Source organism: Pteronotus mesoamericanus, unplaced genomic scaffold (assembly GCF_021234165.1).
Source record: "Pteronotus mesoamericanus isolate MK-2021 breed Mesoamerican mustached bat unplaced genomic scaffold, CSHL_Meso_final scaffold_118, whole genome shotgun sequence".
In the NCBI taxonomy this organism is placed as follows: domain Eukaryota; kingdom Metazoa; phylum Chordata; class Mammalia; order Chiroptera; family Mormoopidae; genus Pteronotus; species Pteronotus mesoamericanus.
In genome coordinates, this window is record NW_026555301.1 from 3,085,212 (window position 1) to 3,103,357 (window position 18,146).

Genomic DNA, 18,146 nt, shown 5'->3' on the forward strand with positions numbered 1-18,146 from the left:
GGAGAAATAATTGGAAACAAATGAAAATGAACAAGCACGCCCTGGCTGGTATAGCTCAGTGAATTGAGTGCTGGTCTGCGAACAAAAAGGTTGCCAATTTGATTCCCAGTGTAGGGCACATGCCTAGGTTGCAGGCCAGGTCCCCAGTAGGAGGTGCGTAAGATGCAATCACACATTGATGTTTCTCTCTCTCTCTTCCTCCTTCCTTTCCTTTCCCTAAAAATAAATAAATAAGTAAATTCAAAAAAGAAAAGAAAATGAACAAGCAACAACCCAAAATCTATGGCCACAGTGCAAACAGTTCCAAGGGGGAAATGCATAGCATTACATGCCTACCTCAAAAAGCAAAAAAATCTCAAATAAACAATCTTATCCTATACCTAAAAGAACTGAAAAAACAACAACAAACTAAGCCTAGAGTGAGTAGAAGGAAGGAAATAATCAAGGTCAGAGTGGAAGCAAATGACACAGAAACTAAAAAATCAGTTCAAAAGGTCTTTGAATTCAGGAACTGGTTCTTTGAAAAGACAAACAAAATTGATGAACCTTTAACCAGACTTGTCAAAAAAGACAGGACTCAAATAAAATTGTAAATGAAAGAGGAGATATAACAACTGATATCACAGAAATATAAAAGATTGTAAGAAAATACTATGAACAACTACAAGGCCAAGAAATTGGATAATCTCAAATAAATGGATAAATTTCTGGAAACGTACAGCCTTCCAAAACTGAATCAGGAAGAATCAGAGAATCTGAATAGATCAATTACAACTAATGATATTGAAGCAATAATCAAAACCTCCCATCAAACAAATTCCCTGGACTGGATGGCTTCACGGATGAATTTTACCAATCATTCAAAGAAGAACGAACTCCTATCCTTCTCAAACTTTGCAAAAATTCAAGAGGAAGGAAGACTTCCAACCTCTTTTTGTGAGGCCAGTGTTATACTAATTCCAAAACCAGATGAAGACATAACAAAGAAAGGAACATGTATAAAGGACTTATGGACAAAGCCAAAGGTGGGTAGGATTGAGAGTGGGGGGGGGGTAGGGGTGGGTGGGGTGGGGGAGAGTGGTGCATGAAAATGGAGACAACTGTACTTGAACAACAATAAAAAATAAATAAAACCAGAAAAAAGGAAAATTATAGGCCAATATCCCTGAAGAACACATATGCCACAATCTTGAACAAAATATTAGCCAACCAGGTGCTTGCTTCAGCAGCACATATACTAAAATTGGAACAATACAGAAAAGATTTGCATGGCCCCTGCACAAACATGACATGCAAATTCGTGACGGGTTCCATATTTTTATACCAATGATGTATTTCACATAGAATAAACATTTCAAAAATTTATATGGAACCATAAATGACCCTGAATAGCCACAGCAATTCTGAGAAAGAAAAACAAAGTAAGTGGGATCACAATACCGGACATAAAACTATGTTACAAGGCACTGTAATCAAAACAGTCTGGTACTGGCACAAGAACAGACACATAGATCAATGGAACAGAATAGAGAGCCCAGAAATAAACCCATGTCTCTATGGTCAATTAATATTTGACAAAGGGGGCAGAAGCATAAAGTAGAGTAAAAATAGCCTCTCCAACAAATGGTGTTGGGAGAGCTGGACGGCTACATGCAAAAAATTGAAATTTGACCACTAACTGACACCATACACAAAAATAAACTCAAGATGAATAAAAGATTTAAATATAAGTCATGACACCATAAAAGTTCTAGAGGAGAATATAGGCAAGAAACACTCAGATATCCCATGCAGCAATATTTTCACCGATATGTCCCCTACAGCAAGGGATATAAAAGAAAGAATAAACAATTGGGACTTCATCGAAATAAGAAGCTTTTGCACAGCTAAAGAAAACATCAGCAAAATGAAAAGGGACCCAACTATATGGGAAAATATATTTGCCAATGATACCTCAAAGAGGGGTTTGCTCTCCAAAATATATAAAGAACTCACATGTCTCCACCACAGGAAGACAAACAATCCAATTAAAAAATGGGCAAAGGAGCTGAACAGACAATTCTCCAAGGAAGAGATACAGAGGGCCCAGAGACAAATGAAAGAATGTTCATCATCACTAGCCATCAGAGAAATGCAAATTAAAACCACAATGAGATACCACTTCACACCGGTCATAATGGTCATCATAAATAAATCAACAAACAACGGGTGCTGGCGAGGTTGTGGAGAAAAGGGAACCCTAGTACACTGTTGGTGGGAATGCAGACTGGTGCAGCCACTGTGGGAAACAGCGTGGAATTTCCTCAAAAAGCTGAAAATGGAACTGATTTTTGATCCAGTGATTCCCCTGCTGGGACTATACCCTAAGAACACCAAAACGCCAATAGAAAAGAACCTATGCACCCCAATGTTCATAGCAACACAATTTACAATAGCCAAGTGCTGGAAGCAACCTAAGTGCCCATCAGTAAATGAGTGGATCAAAAAACTGTGGTACACTTACACAATGGAATACTACACAGCAGAAAGAAAGAAAGAGCCTCTACCTTTTGCGACAGCATGGATGGAACTAGAGAGCATTATTCTAAGTGAAATAAGCCCGGCAGTGAAAGACAAATACCATATGATCTTACCTATAAGTGGAACCTAGCCAGCAAAGCAAGCAGGCAAGGAAAATATGATTAGCAACATTGAAAGAGAGAAGAAACCAACAGGATTGAGAGGGAGGGATGGAAGAAGGGAGGGAGGGAGGAAGGGGGATAGTGGAGAGGGGAAGGATCAGATCAAAGAACAAGTGTTAAGGACACATGGTCAAAGTCAAGAAGAGGAAAGATTGAGGTGGAGCTGGGGAGAGTGGTGGCAGGTAAATGGAGACAATTGTATTGGAACAATAAAAAAATTTTTAAAAAAGAATATTAGCCAACTAGATCCAGCAATACATTAAAAAGATAATATACCATGATCAAGTGGGACTTATCCAGGGATGCAAAATTTGTGTAATATTCACCAATGGTAAATGTGATATATCAGATAAACAAAAATGAAAGACCAATGTCACATGATCATATCAACAGTTGCTGAAAAAGCTTTCAATAAAGCACAGCACTCATTTATGGTAAAAACTCTGACCAGAGGGAGTATACCTTAACATAGTAAAGGCTATATACAAAAAACCTACATCAATGAGCAAAAACTAAAAGCATTTCCTTTAAGATCAGGAACAAGACCCAGATGTCTGCTGTCACCTTTTATTCAGTAAAGTAATGGAAAACCTACGCACTGTGATCAGACAAGAAGAAGAAATAAAAGGCATCAAAATTGGAGAAGAAGAAGTAAAATTGTCCTTATTTGCAGACAACACGGTATTGACAGAAAATCCTAAAGACTCCACCAAATATCTACTATGTAATAAATAAATCCAGCAAATTAGCAGGATATAAAATGAGTACTTAGAACAGACATTTCAAAAATTTATATGGAACCATAAACGACCCTGAATAGCCGCAGCAATTTTGAGAAAGAAACACAAAGTAGGAGGGATCACAATACCGGACATCAAACTCTACTACAAAGCCACTATACTCAAAACAATCTGGTACTGGCACAAGAACAGACCCATAGACCAGTGGAACAGAATAGAAAGCCCAGAAATAAGCCCAGGTCTCTATGGGCATCTAATATTTGACAAAGGGGGCAGAAGCATAAAATGGAGCCATAATAGCCTCTTCAACAAATGGTGTTGGGAGAGCTGGACGGCTACATGCAAAAAATTGAAATTGGATCATCAGCTGACACCATACACAGAAATGAACTCAAGATGGATAAAAGACTTAAATAGAAGTCGCAACACCATAAAAGTCCTAGAGGAGAACATTGGCAGGAAACTCTCAGATATCCCATGCAGCAATTTTTTCACTGATATGTCTCCTAAAGCAAGGGACATAAAGGAAAGAATGAACAAGTGGGACCTCATCAAAATAAGAAGCTTCTGCACGGCGAAAGAAAACATCAGCAAAATGAAAAGGGAACCAACCGTATGGGAAAATATATTCGCTAATGATACATCAGACAGAGGTTTGATCTCCAAGATATATAAAGAACTCACTCGACTCCACTCCAAGAAGACAAACGATCCAATTAAAAAATGGGCAAAGGACCTGGGCAGATGCTTTTCTAAGGAGGAGATACAGAGGGCCCAGAGGCATTTGAAAGGATGCTCAGCATCACTAGCCATCAGAGAAATGCAGACCAAAACCACCATGAGGTACCACCTCACACTGGTCAGAATGGCCATCAGAAACAGATCAACAAACAACAGGTGCTGGTGAGGCTGTGGAGAAAAGGGAACCCTAGTCCACTGTTGGTGGGAATGCAGACTGGTGCAGCCACTATGGAAAGCAGTGTGGAATTTCCTCAAAAAGCTGAAAATGGAACTGCCTTTTGATCCAGGGATTCCCCTGCTGGGACTATACCCTAAGAACACCAAAACGCCAATACAAAAGAACCTATGCACCCCAATGTTCATAGCAGCACAATTGACAATAGCCAAGTGTTGGAAGCAACCTAAATGCCCATCAGTAGATGATTGGATCAAAAAACAATGGTACATTTACACAATGGAATACTACGCAGCAGAAAGAAAAAAAGAACTACTACACTTCGTGACAGCATGGATGGAACTGGAGAGCATCTTGCTAAGTGAAATAAGCCAGGGGGCGAAAGACAAATACCATATGATCTCACCTATAAGCGGAACCTAACCAACAATGCAAAGATGCAAGGAAAATATGACCAGCAACACTGAAAGGAAAAGAAATCAACAGAGACAAGAGGGAAGGTGGGGGGCAGGGAAAGGGAAGGGACGGGGGGAAATTCAAGGAACATATACAAGGACTCATGGACAAAACCAAAGGGGAAGAGCTGAGGGGGCAAGGGAAAGCGGTGGCGGGGAGGCAGAGACAAATGTATTTAGAAAGTAAATAAATTTAAAAAAAGTATCAAAAATAACAGTAAAAAAAAAAAGAAATCAATTGTATTTTTATACACCAAAAACAAACAACCAGAAATAGAAACTAAGAAAACCATCATATTTATTATTGCAACAACAACAAAAAATAATGTACCTAGTAATAAATTAAACCAAGGAGGTAAAAGATCTGTTCAGAAAACTATAGAACATTAAAAAAAAGAAATTGAGGAAGATTTGAGTGGAAGCATATACTGTGTTCATGGATTGGAAGAATTAACATTAAAATGTCCATACTACCAACAGCAATCTATAGATTCAATGCAGTTTTTATTAAAACACCAATGGCATACTATACAGTCTAGTAAAAATATTCAAAAAATTATATGAAGTAAAAATACCCCAAATAGCCTCAGCAACCTTGAGAAAGGAGAACAAATTTTGAGGTATCACAATACCTGATATCATACTATAGTATAAGGCCACTGTTATCAAAGCAGCCTGGTACTAGCATAAGAACAGGCATATGGATTAATGAAACAGAACAAAGGGCCCAGAAATAAACTCATGCCATGATGGTCAATTAATATTTGACAAAGGAGGGAAAAGCATACAATGGAGTAAAGGCAGTCTGTTCAATAAATGGTGTTGGTAAAACTGGACAGGTACATGCATTAAAATGAAACTAGATCACCAACTTCTGGTGTATGGTTACTTTAGAATGAACTCAGAATGGGTAAAGCCTTATGCAAATTAAAATTCCATAAAAATCTAAGAAGAAAACCTGGGCAATAAAATTTCAGATATATCACATTGAAATATTTCTGCTGTCGTGAATTTTAGTAGTTCTTTTCTTCCTTCTTCTGCATAGTATTCCGTCGTGTAAATGTACCATAGGTTATTTTTCTGTATTTTTAAAATTAATTAATTTATTTTTTCTTTTTTTATTAATTTATTTACTTTTTAAATACATTTGTCTCTGCCTTCCCCCCACCTCTTTCCCTTGCCCCCTCCCACCTTCCCTCCCTCAGCAAATACATTTTTCTCTGCTTACCCCCTACCACTTTCCCTTGCCTCCTCCCTCCCTGCCTCCCTCAACTCTTCCCCTTTGGTTTTGTCCATGAGTCCTTGCTATATGTTCCTTGACTTGCCCCTTCCATTCCTTTTCCCCGCGCCCCCTCCCTCTTTCCCTCTTGTCTCTGTTGGTTTCTTTTCCTTTCAGTGTTGCTGTCTTATTTTCCTTGCATCTTTGTAATGTTGGTTAGGTTCCGCTCACAGGTGAGATCATATGGTATTTGTCCTTCGCCCCCTGGCTTATCTCACCTAGCATAATGCTCTCTAGTTCCATCCATGCTGTTGCGCAGTGTACTAGTTTTTTTTTTCTTTCTGCTGCGTAGTATTCCATTGTGTAAATGTACCATTGTTTTTTGATCCAATCATCTACTGATGGGCATTTAGGTTGCTTCCAACACTTGGCTATTGTCAATTGTGCTGCTATGAACATTGGGGTGCATAGGTTCTTTCGAATTGGTGTTTTGATGTTCTTAGGGTATAGTCCCAGCAGGGGAATCACTGGATCAAAAGGCAGTTCCATTTTCAGCTTTTTGAGGAAATTCCACACTGCTTTTCACAATGGCTGCACCAGTCTGCATTCACACCAACAATGTACTAGTGTTCCCTTTTCTCCACAGCCTCGCCAGCACCTGTTGTTTGTTGATCTGTTTCTGATGGCCATTCTGACCAGTGTGAGGTGGTAACTCATGGTGGTTTTGGTCTGCATTTCTCTGATGGCTAGTGATGCTGAGCATCCTTTCAAATGCCTCTGGGTCCTCTGTATATCTTCCTTGGAAAAGCGTCCGCCCAGGTCCTTTGCCCATTTTTTGATTGGATCGTTTGTCTTCTTGGAGTGGAGTCGAGTGAGTTCTTTATATATCTTGGAGATCAAACCTCTGTCTGATGTATCATTAGCGAATATATTTTCCCATACGGTTGGCTCCCTTTTCATTTTGCTGATGTTTTCTTTCGCCGTGCAGAAGCTTCTTATTTTGATGAGGTCCCACTTGTTCATTCTTTCCTTTATGTCCCTTGCTTTAGGAGACATATCAGTGAAAAAATTGCTGCATGGGATATCTGAGAGTTTCCTGCCAATGTTCTCCTCTAGGACTTTTATGGTGTTGTGACTTCTATTTAAGTCTTTTATCCATCTTGAGTTCATTTCTGTGTATGGTGTCAGCTGATGATCCAATTTCAATTTTTTGCATGTAGCCGTCCAGCTCTCCCAACACCATTTGTTGAAGAGGCTATTATGGCTCCATTTTATGCTTCTGCCCCCTTTGTCAAATATTAGATGCCCATAGAGACCTGGGCTTATTTCTGGGCTTTCTATTCTGTTCCACTGGTCTATGGGTCTGTTCTTGTGCCAGTACCAGATTGTTTTGAGTATAGTGGCTTTGTAGTAGAGTTTGATGTCCGGTATTGTGATCCCTCCTACTTTGTGTTTCTTTCTCAAAATTGCTGTAGCTATTCGGGGTCGTTTATGGTTCCATATCAATTTTTCAAATGTCTGTTCTATTTCTGTGAAATATGTCACTGGTATCTTAATAGGGATTGTGTTGAATCTATAAATAGCTTTGGGTAGTATGGCCATTTTGAGGATATTAATTCTTCCAATCCATGAGCACGGTATATGCTTCCATGTATTTGTGTCTTCCTTAATTTCTTTCTTTAGTGTTGTATAGTTTTCTGCGTACAGGTCTTTTACCTCTTTGGTTAAATTTATTCCTAGGTACTTTATTTTTCTTGTTGCTATATCGAATGGTATTTATTTTCTGATTTCTTCTTCTTCTATTGCATTGCTGGTATACAAAAATGCCTTTGATTTCTGAATATTGACTTTGTATCCTGCTGCTTTGCCAAATACATATATTAGGTTGAGGAGTTTTTTGGCAGAGTCTACAGGGTTTTCTATGTACAATATCACGTCATCTGCAAACAATGATAGCTTTACTTCCTCCTTTCCTATTTGGATGCCTTTTATTTCTTTTTCTTGTCTGACCGCTGTGGCTAGGACTTCCAATATGATGTTGATAAGAAGTGGTGAGAGCGGACATCCTTGTTGTGTTCCTGATCTTAGTGGGAAAGCTTTCAGTGTTTTCCTGTTGAGTATGAGGTTGGCTGTAGGTTTTTCACATATCGCCTTTATTACGTTGAGGAATGCCGCATTTATTCCCATTTTCCTGAGTGTTTTGATCATAAATGGGTGCTGTACCTTATCGAATGCTTTTCCTGCACCTATCGAGATGATCGTGTGGTTTTTGTCTTGTCTCCTATTTATGTGTTGTATTACATTGATTGACTTGCATATATTGAACCATCCCTGTATCCCTGGGATGAATCCCACTTGATCGTGGTGGGTAATCTTTTTAATGTATTGCTGGATGTGGTTTGCCAATATTTTGTTGAGGATTGTAGCATCTATGTTCATCAGCGAAATTGACCTGTAGTTTTCTTTCTTTGTAGCGTCTTTATCTGGTTTTGGGTAAGGGTGATGCTGGCCTCATAGAAAGAGTCTGGGAGTCTTCCCTCCTCTTGGATTTTTTGGAATAGTCTGGGGAAGACAGGGGTTAGCTCTTCCTTAAATGTTTTGTAAAATTCTCCTGTGAAACCGTCCGGCCCTGGGCTTTTGTGTGCCGGGAGTTTCTTGATTACTGCTTCAATTTCCGTCGCTGTTATCAGTCTTTCAAGCTTTCTGTTTCTTCCTCCTTCAGTGCAGGGAGATTATACTTTTCTAAAAATTTGTCCATTTCATCAAGGTTTTCACATTTCTTGGCATGAATTGTTCATAGTAGTTCTGACGATCCTTTGTATTTCTGTGGTATCAGTTGTTATTTCTCCTCTTTCATTTCTGATATTATTTATTTGGGTTTTCTCCCTTTTGGGAACCAGAGAGCATTATTCTAAGGAAATAAACCAGGGGGCAAAAGACAAATATCATATGATCTAACCTATAAGCAGAAGCTAACCAACAATACAAAGATGCAAGGAAATTAAGACCAGCAACACTGGAAGGAAAAGAAACAAATAGAGACAAGAGGGATAGAGGGAGGGGGTGACGGGGGAAAAAGAAGGGAAGGGGAGTGTCGGGGAACGTGTAGCAAGGTCTTATGGACAAAACCAAAGGGTAAGGATTGAGAGAATGGTGGGGAGGGGGCAGGGGAAAGTGATAGGGGGAAGGCAGAGACAAATGTATTTGAAAAAATAAAAAATATTTCTTCAAGGAAAACTGACATGAAAAGAATTAAGAATTAAAAAAAGAAATATTTTTGCCAACATATCCTAGGACAAGGGAATCAAGGACAAAATAAACAAATGGGACTACATCAAATTAAAAAGTCTGCACAGCTAAAGAAAGCATAATCAAAATGAAAAGACAACTCACTTCATGAGAGAACATATTTGCCAATGATACATCTGATAAGGGTTTAATTTCCTAATTAGGTACAGAACTTATATGACTCAATATCGGGAAGGCAAACAATCCTGTTGAAAAATGGGCAAAGGACCTGAATAAACACTTCTCCAAGGAGAATATACAGATGGCCAATAGCCATATGAAAGGATGTTCATCATCACTAATCATCAGAAAGATGCAAATTATAATGAGATATCACCTCACGCCTCCAGAATGGGTTACATCAATAAATCAGCAACAAGTGCTGGTGAGGATATGGAGACAAGGAAATCCCAGTACATTGTTGGTGGGAATACAGAATGATGCAGCCACTGTGGAAAACATTGTGGAATTTCCTCATAAATTAAAAATGGAATTGCCTTTTGACCCAGTGATTATACTTCTGGCAATATATCCTAAGAATTCCAAAACAATGATTCAAAAGAATATATGCACCCTTATATTTATAACAGTATTGTTTACTATAGCCAAGATCTGGAAACTGTCTAAGTGCCCATCAGTAGAGTAGTGGATAAAAAAAGCTGTAGTACATTTACACAATGGAATACTTTGCAGCAGTGAGAAAGAAGGAACTCTTATCTTTTGTGACAGCACCGATTGACCTGGAGACTATTATGCAATGTGAAATAAGCTATCAGTGAAAGGTAAATTCTGTATGATCTCTCTTACATGTGGAATGTAATGAACAAAATAAACTAATGAGAAAAATAGAATCAAAGGCATAGAAACATAAGAAACTGGCAACTGTAAGAGGGTAAGGGGTACTGGGGAAGGACTGGCTGAAAGAATGTGAAGGGACTAGCCAAATAACATATATGTATGACCCATGGACACATGGACAACAGTGTGGGGATTGCCTGAGGGAGTCAGGAAGCATTGGGTAGAGGGGAGCAAAGTAGAAAAACTGTAACAACTGTAATAGCATATACAATAACATTTATAAAAAAACTTGTGGCCCCCTTGTTCCTCTCACTCTATCCAACAGCCAATTGCCAGACATATGAGTGTCCTCGGTCATGAGCCTCCAGCTGACAACATGCACATGAAAGGGCTCAGTGAGCCCACCAACACCAGAAGAATTACTCAGCTGAGCAAAATGAAAGCTTGGTATTTCAGCCACTAATTTTGGAGAAGTTAACTGATTCAAGGTAGCAGGAAAGTATGGGTGGTAGCAACAAATCACCAGAGAGAGGATGGGCAACTGGGCCAGAGCAGCAATTAGGATGGCTTGACTCACGGAAATCTTTCATGTTGGCTAATTTATCATGGTGCCCCTGAAATAAAATACACTGGCAGCCTAGTATGCCTTACTTGATCTGCATGTCTCATATTTTGAGATGTCACACTTTCATTCTGTTCAAATAATTTCTATTTTACCTTTTAATTTTTTTAAATTATATTTTATTGATAGTGCTATTACAATTGTCCCAATTTTTCTCCATTTGCTCCACTCCACTCAGTACCCCCCATTCCCTCAGGTAATCCCCACACCATTGTTCATGTCAATGGGACATGTGTACAAGTTATTTGGATACTCCATTTCCTATACTGTACTTTATATCCTTATGGCTATTCTGTAACTACCTATTTTTACTTCTTAATCTCCTCACCTCCTCACTCATTTCCCCATGCCACCCTCCATTTGGCAATCATTAAAACACTTTCTCTATCCATGATTCTCTCTGTTCTTCTTGTTGGATTAGTTTGTTTTTTAGATTCAATTGTTGATAGGTTTGTATTTATTGCCATTGTATTGTTCATAGTTTGATCTTCTTTTTCTTAAATAAATCCCTTTAACCTTTCATAGAATAATGGCTTGGTGATGATGAACTCCTTTAGTTTTTTCATGTCTGGGAAACTCTTTACCTGCCCTTCAATTCTCAGTGATAGCTTTGCTGGGTAAAGCTATCACTGCTTTTCATGACTTCAAATATTTCTACCAATCCCTTCTAGCCTGCAAAGTTTCTTTTGAGAAGTCCGCTGACTGTCTCATGGGATCTCCCCTGTAGGCATCTAACTTCTTATCTCTTGCTGCTTTTAAGATTCTCTCTTTATTTTTAACCATTGGCATTTTAATTATAATGTGTCTTGGAGTGGATCTCTTTGCATCCAACTTGTCTGGGACTCTGTGCCTCCACTTGCATGTCTATTTCCTTCACCAAATTAGGGAAGTTCTCTTTCATTATTTTTTCAAATAGATTTCCAATTTCTTGCACTTTCTCTTCTCCTTTAACCCCTATGATACAAATGTTGGACCACTCTAAGTTGTCCCAGAGCCTGCTTACACTATCCTCTTTTTTTTTTTTGGATTCTTTTTTCTTCTTGCTGTACTGATTGGGTAGTTTTTTGTTTCCTTATGTTTCAAATCATTGATTTGTTTCTCAGCTTCACCCACTCTACTCTTGTTTCCCTGTAAATTGTTCTTTACTTCAGTTAGTGTATCCTTAATTTCCAACTGGCTCTGTTTTATGCTATTGAGGTCCTCATTAAGTTCCTTGTGCATCCTTATAACCAGTGTTTTGAACCCTGCATCTGATAGATTGCTTATCTCCATTTTGTTTAGCTCTTTTTCAGGAGTTTTGATCTGTTCTTTCATTTGGGCCATGTTTCTTTGTCTCCTCATTTTGATAGTCTTCCTGCATTTGTTTATGTATTAGATAAAGCTGCTATGACTCCCTGTCTTGGTAATCTGCCCTACTGTATTAGGTGTCCTGTCAGTCCAATGGCACAGCCTCCCATATTACCTAAAGTGGATCCTGGAGGTGCACCTTTTGTGTGGGCTGAGTATACTTTCATTTTGTATTTGAACCTTGACTGCTGTTGGCAGACCAATGGAAGGGGTTTACCCAGGCCAGTCATTTGCAAGGACTGACTGTGGCCACTTACCACCAACCTGTGCCCTCTGAGGAGGATCAGCTGTACAGAGGCAGGATGGTGGTGCTCTGAAGCTGTCTTCTGGGTACACAGGCTCTGGGGTTTCCTAGGTAGTGCAGGCCTAAGTCACCCCCGACATGTGTCTTGCCCATGGCCACCTGCACGAGCTATAAAGCAATATGAGATGGCCCCTACTTGTGCTAGCCTTGGAGGTTTCAAGGCAAAGCCCAACTGTGAATCTAGGCTCACTGGTGCCAGTGCCAGGCCTGGGGTCACAAGAGGTACAGGGGGTGTTCATTCACTAAGACCAGATTTTGCTTGTTTTAGAGGATTTAGGAAGTTGTGTAGCCTGAGCTATGACCAGCCATTCATATTAACAAATCACAGTTAAAAGCTTGGTTGGGCCCATAAGTTGGGTGAATCAGAATCTCTGGAGATCTCCAGGGCAGAGCAAACAGTGTTAACCAGGCTAATAGAGTCTCAGATATGGCACCAGCCTGCCAGCCCTGTGGCTCTGTAGAGAAAGGGTTCTGAAAAGGGGAAAATGGCCTCTGCTCACCTTTCTGTCTAAGAGAAATCTGTCCCACAGCTCCTGCCTTAATGCCAGACACTTCAGTCCATCCCTGTATGCCACTGGTACCTTTCAAGCTGCTATCCCCATGTTAGAGCTCAGAGGGAGTAAGGCTAAGTTCTTGTGTGCATTCTTTAAGAAGAACTGCTTGGAACTCCAGAATTTTATTCCACAAACTCAATTTCTCCTGGTTTTTCAGACAGAAGTTATGGAGACTTATATTCCTGGTTATGGAACCCTGAGCTGGCAGGCCTGGTATGGGGCTGGGAGTCCTGGCTCCCAAGATATCCCTTCCAAATTTTTATCCGTTACATGTGGGTGTGGTCTCAGCCCATTCTGTGTCTCCACCCCTCCTAACCTGCCTGGATGAATGTGGTTTCTTTAATTCCATAGTTGTCAGGCTTCCATTCAACTTGATCTCTCGCAGTCTTGAGTGATGGTTGTTATATAGTTTAGTTGCAATTTTTATGTGGTTGTGTGAACAGGCAAGCCATGTTTTTCTATGCAGGCATCTTGGCCCAAAGTCTGATTAACTTACATCCTAAGCAATTAGTCCACTCACATCTTTATCTTCCTATTCATTGTTAACCACTAGGTTTTGAACTTTCATCAATGGCAAGTTATACTATTAGAGACCTCTTAAAATCACTAAAAATATGGACTAAGTACTTCATTTTTTATTTTTTTATGATATTCACTTTTTATTTTTATTTTTATTTATTTATTTATTTATTTATTTATTTTTCAAATACATTTGTCTCTGCCTACCCCTTACCACTTTCCCTTGCCCCCTCCCTCCTTCCCTCCCTCAGCTCTTCCCCTTTGGTTTTGTCCATGAGTCCTTGCTATATGTTCCTTGACTTGCCCCTTCCCTTCCTTTTCCCAGCCCCCCCCCCCTTCCCTCTTGTCTCTGTTGATTTCTTTTCCTTTCAGTGTTGCTGGTCTTATCTTCCTTGTATCTGTGTATTGTTGGTTAGGTCCCACTTATAGGTGAGATCATATGGTATTTGTCTTTCGCCCCCTGGCTTATTTCACTTAGCATAATGCTCTCCAGTTCCATCCATGCTGTCACGAAGTGTAGTAGTTCTTTTTTTCTTTCTGCTGCGTAGTACTCCATTGTGTAAATGTACCATTGTTTTTTGATCCAATCATCTACTGATGGGCATTTAGGTTGCTTCCAACACTTGGCTATTGTCAATTGTGCTGCTATGAACATTGGGGTGCATAGGTTCTTTTGTATTGGCGTTTTGGTGTTCTTAGGGTATAGTCCCAGCAGGGGAATCCCTGGATCAAAAGGCAGTTCCATTTTCAGCTTTTTGAGGAAATTCCACACTGCTTTCCATAGTGGCTGCACCAGTCTGCATTCCCACCAACAGTGGACTAGGGTTCCCTTTTCTCCACAGCCTCACCAGCACCTGTTGTTTGTTGATCTGTTTCTGATGGCCATTCTGACCAGTGTGAGGTGGTACCTCATGGTGGTTTTGATCTGCATTTCTCTGATGACGAGTGATGTTGAGCATCCTTTCAAATGCCTCTGGACCCTCTGTATCTCCTCCTTGGAAAAGTGTCTGCCCAGATCCTTTGCCCATTTTTTGATTGGATCGTTTGTCATCTTGGACCAGCAATTAAATAGAAGAAGAAGAAGTCAGAAAATAAATACCATTCGATATAGCAACAAGAAAAATAAAGTACCTAGGAATAAATTTAACCAAACAGGTAAAAGACCTGTACGCAGAAAACTATACAACATTGAAGAAAGAAATTAAGGAAGACACAAATACATGGAAGCATATACCGTGCTCATGGATTGGAAGAATTAATATCATCAAAATGGCCATACTACCCAAAGCTATTTATAGATTCAACACAATCCCTATTAAGATACCAGTGACATATTTCACAGAAATAGAACAAACATTTCACAAATTTATATGGAACCATAAACGACCCCAAATAGCTACAGCAATTTTGAGAAAGAAAAACAAAGTAGGAGGGATCACAATACCGGACATCAAACTGTACTACAAAGCCACTATACTCAAAACAATCTGGTACTGGCACAAGAACAGACCCCTAGACCAGTGGAACAGAATAGAAAGCCCAGAAATATGTCCAGGTCTCTATGGGCATCTAATATTTGACAAAGGGGGCAGAAGCATAAAATGGAGCCATAATAGCCTCTTCAACAAATGGTGTTGGGAGAGCTGGACGGCTACATGCAAAAAATTGAAATTGGATCATCAGCTGACACCAGACACAGAAATGAACTCAAGATGGATAAAAGACTTAAATAGAAGTCGCAACAGCATAAAAGTCCTAGAGGAGAACGTGGGCAGGAAACTCAGATATCCCATGCAGCAATTTTTTCACTGATATGTCTCCTAAAGCAAGAGACATAAAGGAAAGAATGAACAAGTGGGACCTCATCAAAATAAGAAGCTTCTGCATGGCTAAAGAAAACATCAGCAAAATGAAAAGGGAGCCAACTGTATGGGAAAATATATTCGCTAATAATACATCCGATAGAGGTTTGGACTAAATATTTTAAAACCATCACTTTGAAAATATACCATGGCAATTAGGGATGCAGGGCTAAGATATGGGAGATGAAAGACACCCAGAGAAGTGTACCTGGCATTTGGCACCATTTCTTTCTCAAGGAAATAAGTGATTCTGAAAGTCTGAAAAGTTAAGAAGTAAACTGATCTCTCAACAAATTTGTAACTTGGAGAAATAAAAGTTGGAGTTCAGACACATTCAAGCAGAAGCAGCTTTAATAAACTCCCCAGGTTCAAACTTCAAAGGGCTACCCTTTGGAACTAAAAGTGGACCAAAAGCTTCCACTTCTGGCATGACAGCATGAGAGCTCCAGAGACCTACCCACAGTAAGTGGTGAAAATTATTTTAAACACAACCATTTAAAGTATCTGGAATTGGCCCTAAGAACACATAACACATGGGAAAATGTTTATTCCAGAAAATATACTGACGTCAGGAATAGTCTGTGTTTTTTAAATGAAGACCCCTTTTCCTCTATCTACGTCCTAACTCAATGATATAGAAACTCCATACCAGATTGATATAGCAAAGAATATAGGCCTTCCTCTCCCCTGTTCCCAGTTAAAGGTCTCTCTTCCCTGAAGGGGCTTCATATTTTCTCATTTTGCCCCAGCTACCTATCATCAAGCTAAATTCTGGCCAAATGCAGATGAAAAATGGGGGATCCCTTCTTCTGCTCAGCTTCCACTTGTGGGAAAAAGAGTCTGTCCAGGGTATGTCACCACTGAGAATACTGGGCTCCCTATTGTCCTTCCACTAGTTTGTGGAATGGGAGATCCATGTTGGCAGAGAAATCCAATGAAACCAGGGGTTGCTGTCACCTCCCTGCACTGAGTGCTTAGCACCTAAGAATGAGGTGTCATTAAAGAAAATCATGTTATCGTCTCCACCCAAAGCACTAGAGCCACTGCTTAAAGATCTTGCCCACAGAGAGAAGGAGGCCATACAACAGAAAATTCCAAATCCTTCTTCAAAGGAACTGATTTTTACTTGCAGCAGAATTGGGAGTAATTCAGCCTAAAAGACCTCTCAAAAACAGGGGAAGTTCTAGTGAAAGTCAACTGGGGGAGCTTAGAGATTTATTGGAAATATAGACTAAACTGAAAGCTGGCTAGTTTTCTGGTGAGAACCAGGGAAAGAGACAGCTGTAAAGAGTCCTTTTGGGATAAAAAAAATTTCAAACACTGACCTTGGGAAGTACCTTTGTACGTAAGGCCCATTATAGAATCAGAGGGAACACAGTCTGCATAAGACTGCCCCACTTATGTCACCAATTTCAAGTCTGAGGATCCCCCAAATCACCCTGAGTTATGATAATTCACTAGAAAGACTCACAGAACTCACTGAAAACTGTTATACTAACAGGTATAGTTTATTACAGGGAAAGGATACAGATTAAGAGCAGGCAAAGAAAAAAACTGCATAGGACATAGTTTAGGAAATGCACCAAAATGGGGCATTTATTATCTTCTCCTTTTTGAGTAAGCATAGGTTACTCTCTTGGCATTGATGTGTGGTAATACATGCAGAATATTGACAACTATGGAAGTTCACTTGAACCTTGGTATTGAAAGTTTTTATAGGTTCTCTACTATATAAGCTTGATCGATTGATTGCCAATATGGTTGATCCTAGTTTTAAGCTCAACTAATACTGCTGACCCAAAACCCCCACCATAAATCACATTGCTTGTCTTTTGAGTGTGGCCAGCCCCTGCTCTAAGGTGCAGGCAGCCCCACACTAAATCACAGACTATCCAGTGTGCACAACACCTCCCCCCCAGGAAAATAAAGATATTCCTTTCAGGCATAACATCCCAAGGACTTAGAAATTACCTCCAAGAAGTTGAGGGCAAAGACCAGACATATTTCAGGGTAAGATTAAATTCTTCATTACAGACTATTACCTTCAAAGGAGACTGAATTTGATTTGATCCATTTATGGAGAAATGTATGTCCAATGGAATTGTTGAAAACAATAGAACAATCATCCTTAATTATTGAAACTTAAAAGCTGGATAGAGTCAGGGAAAGAAAAAAAAAAGATCTGCCTAAATATTTCCTATTCTAGAGCCACTTTGGGCATACCCAAAGTTGCAACACCAAAGGAACAAAATCAGGGTAGCAATTATAAATGACTTAACATAATCTAGCCAGTTGTTAAAAGTAAATAGGCAAATAATATCAAGCCTGGGACTCTAAGGCCCAGAGTTGCTACATTATCTAAAATGTGAAATTGCTGATTATGAGACATGCAAAGAAATATGAAAGTATGATTCATACCCTAGGAAAAAAAAGGCATCAGAAACTACCTGCAAAAGGGACCAGATGCTGGATTTAACAAAGCATTCAAAAGAGCCTTCAAAACATTATAAATGTTTACAGAAGAAAAGCATGTTTAAAGAAGTAAAGGAACATGTTGCATCATATAGAGAATAAACTAGAAATGTAAATGGAAAAAATTTAAAAAATAAAATAAACAGATACCCTGGAATAGAAAATTACAATAACAAGAATTTAAAAAATTCATGAGAGGGGCTCAATAATAGATTTGAAATAGCAAAAAAAGAATAATAATAATAATTAGAAAACTTTAAGATAGATTTATAGAGATTGTGCAATCCAATGAACAAAGAGAAGAAAATAAAGGAAAAGAAAGTCTCAGAGAAACAATTAAGCACACCAACATACACACAATGAGTAACA

At 39.3% G+C, this 18,146-nt stretch overlaps 1 non-coding gene across 1 annotated transcript; it reads left to right on the forward strand.

Annotated features, from left to right (window-relative positions):
* The first annotated feature begins 1,213 nt into the window (after positions 1-1,213).
* On the forward strand, positions 1,214-1,320 carry LOC129081824 (U6 spliceosomal RNA). Its single transcript, XR_008530342.1, has one exon. It is a non-coding gene; the product is annotated as a U6 spliceosomal RNA (small nuclear RNA).
* Positions 1,321-18,146: the final 16,826 nt, after the last annotated feature.